Genomic DNA, 3,331 nt, shown 5'->3' with positions numbered 1-3,331 from the left:
GCCGGCCTCCAACTTCCGGAGCTGGGGGCGGGACCAGCTGACTTCCGGACCCGCGGGGGCGGATGGGACAGTAGACTTCCAGACTCGGGGGCGGGGCGAGGCGCGCGGGACCTGACTTCCGGGGCCTCCATTTAGCCCTGGAGAGAAGAGGACTGGAGGGGCTCTAGAATGAGGTTGGCTACCAATCAGTAGAGATTGCGGAGGCTGTCATGGGTTTTGCGCACCCCGGCACTCAGCACAGAGCGCCTGGGGTTGCAGTCTTTAGGAGATCAGCAGAGGCAGGTGAAGTTGTAAGCACGGGACAGCCATTTAAGATGGTAAGGAAACGTGAAGTATATATTTAAGCTCACAACAGATACATACAAACATTATGGTAGGTTCTGTAAAAACTTTAATGGGAAGCATTAAAATAGAACTAAAATAGTTGTTCGTGGTTTGGAAAATTATTGTACAAATGTGAATTCTCCCAACTTGCTCTGCAGATTGAATTGCGAACCTAGTAAGAGTATCAACAGGTTGAAGAATCTGCACAGCGCTGCAAGGCACTGTGGAGGAGGGTAGGAGAGAACTAGAGATCCTTGACCCCCCCAAAAAAACTCAGTGTAGCTGGGAAACTCACATTTTCGTGAGGGCAGTTTTTCTGCTCCTCCTAAACTTGCCCCATTGTAGGGGAAGGAGGACTGTAGTAAGAGATCATATTCTCCAGGAATACCTTGAAATGGCTGCTTAGGTGGCCTCCCTGCTCCACTCTCCAGCAAAACACTCATAATGTACCGCCAGGGCCCCCAGATGAGGCCCCAGGTAGGACCCTGATTTGCCTATTTCCCACTAGAGAAGGACTACCTGAAACAGGAGAGCCTCTACCGCACAGCCACTGCATCAGTGGCCTCCAAACTGGGACGGTCAAGATGATCTATAGAGTGCTGGAAGAACATACTAGAGCTTGTATCCCTACTTATTTTATCTTTTTATGTCTATTCTCATGTGTCCTATAATTTACATAAGACATACACAGTGTATAAAGAAATATACACACATGGGTATGCATAACCCTAGATGTTTTACCAATATAGGCACGATGTCAAAAATTGGGGGATGACTTTTCTATTTCACCAGTCTCTATGTACTCTGCCTGTGGTTCAGAATCACCTGGTGGGGCTACTGAAACACAGACCACTGGACCTGTTCCAGCAATGGATGGGGCTTGAAATGTACTCATGCTGGTGCCTGCTGCTCTGAGAACCACACCCAGAGAACTTAAGCTCAGAGCTGTAACAAAAGTAGGTTCTGCAAGAATGTGGCAGGTTCCCTGACCTGATGCCTCAGCCCACATTCTATTTCCTTGAAATGCCTTCTGTGGTAAGATTACACGCCATCTTGAAGGTCTATTTGAATTGCTTAGCACCTCCTTTAAGTCCTCTCTGCTTGTGATCTTAATTCCTTAGAATTTAGGGAGAACTGAATTGATACCCAGAAAATTCCACTTTGCATTACAGTCCTTGACATAATTTAACCTTTTATACCAGAGTACAAGCCATTTAAAAATGAAGCCTACACTGGCTATTAATGTTAAATGAGAGAACAAATGATAGCGGATTTGATTAAAATCCTGCTGAATATAGGTAAGAGCAAAAGACTGGAAATAAATACAAAATACACAAATAGGGGACTGAGTGAATAAAATCTGTACATTTTTTCCAGTTATCAATACATTACATCTTTGTTTTAAATTCAGACTGCATTGCCCATTCTATGAAAATGCATCTGAGCCCTTTTTTGTGTGTGTGCTCTCTGGCATGATGTTAAGCTTTGTCAATGGAAGGTGCTGGAGACACTTCAAGGGAAGAGTTTCTCTTCTCGGTCTGGTTCTGTTGTCCTGGATCCACAGTGCACAAGGTTTCTCTAGCGTTCAGCTCTCACGGTACACACTGGCCAGCTGTACCCAGTATCCTCCACCTTCCCCAGCAACCCATTAGGTGGTTTTGTAGCAGAGTGCCTCCAGTGAGACTAAGAAATGTACAAGGAAATGTATCAAAAAGGAAAGAGACTATTAGTGTTGTGAGAAGAATTCAACAGAATAACCAAATAGTGGATAAGAGAAATGTCTCATTATGGAAGCAGTCCTGCTAATAAATGAAGAAATGATAGGATTAAAACATCAACCTAATGAAACTAGGCCATCTCATCAATGGTTGCAAATTAGCATCACAAAAGGACAGGCACTAGAACTGCCTGATGGGATTTCACAACACCACCTAGGAAGTAGTCTTTCCCTGGAATTTCCCTGGCAGTCCAATGGTTGAGACTGTGCTCCCGATAAAGGGGATACAAGTTTGATCCTGGTCCAGGAACTAAGATCCTGCTATGCTTTACTGAAAATTCAGAACAAGGGTATGCTAAAGAACACATGGATGCAGTCAGCAATTGCTGAAAACCCTGCAGTCAAACAATCTGAGAAGTGAAATTACTTAGCAGTGTAGACTCTTTGCGATCCTATGGACTGTAACCTACGGGGCTCCTCCGTCCATGGAGCAACCTGATTTTTTAACAATGATATGCAAGGAGACATAGGGGTATGTGAATGGAAACTGCAGATTTAACAAACAAACCCCAAAAACTTTAGAACTGGGAACTCCCTATACAGTATTTAACAAAGTGAGACTAATTTTATTTTTAGAAACAAATTTTTTGTAAGAGAAACACACAAACCAATTGTAATACAGACTAATGAAACATTGAACCTTATTTAGATCCAGATTGAAACTAAAATTTAGAGACCTTTGGGGAAACCTGGACACTACACACAGCCCACCAGGCTTCTCTGTTCATGGAATGCTCCAGGCAAGAATACTGAAATGGATAGCCACTCCCTTTTCCAAGGCCTTCCCTGATAGCTCAGTTGGTAAAGAATCTGCCTGCAATACAGGAGACCCCAGTTCGATTCCTGGGTCGGGAAGATCTACTGGCGAAGAGATAGGTTACCCACTCCAGCATTCTTGGGCTTCCCTTGTAGCTGGTAAAGATTCCCCCAGCAATGTGGGAGACCTGGGTTCAGTCCCTGAGTTGGGAAGATCCCCTGGAGAAGGGAAAGGCTTACCCACTCCAGTAATCTGGCCTGGAGACTTCCATGGATTGTGTATAATCCATGGTGTCACTAAGAGTCGGACAGGACTAAGCAACTTTCACTTTCATCCCCTTCTCCAGGGGATCCTCCCAACCCAGTGATAGAACCCAGGGGTCTCCTGCATTGCAGGTGGATGCTTTACCATCTGAGCCACCTGGGAAACCCCTTGATGAAATTAAATAATTGTAACTTGCCTTTTCCATACAT

The sequence above is a fragment of the Budorcas taxicolor genome, chromosome 19 (genome assembly GCF_023091745.1).
Source record: "Budorcas taxicolor isolate Tak-1 chromosome 19, Takin1.1, whole genome shotgun sequence".
Classification (NCBI taxonomy): domain Eukaryota; kingdom Metazoa; phylum Chordata; class Mammalia; order Artiodactyla; family Bovidae; genus Budorcas; species Budorcas taxicolor.
Note: the sequence above shows the minus strand (reverse complement) of the source record.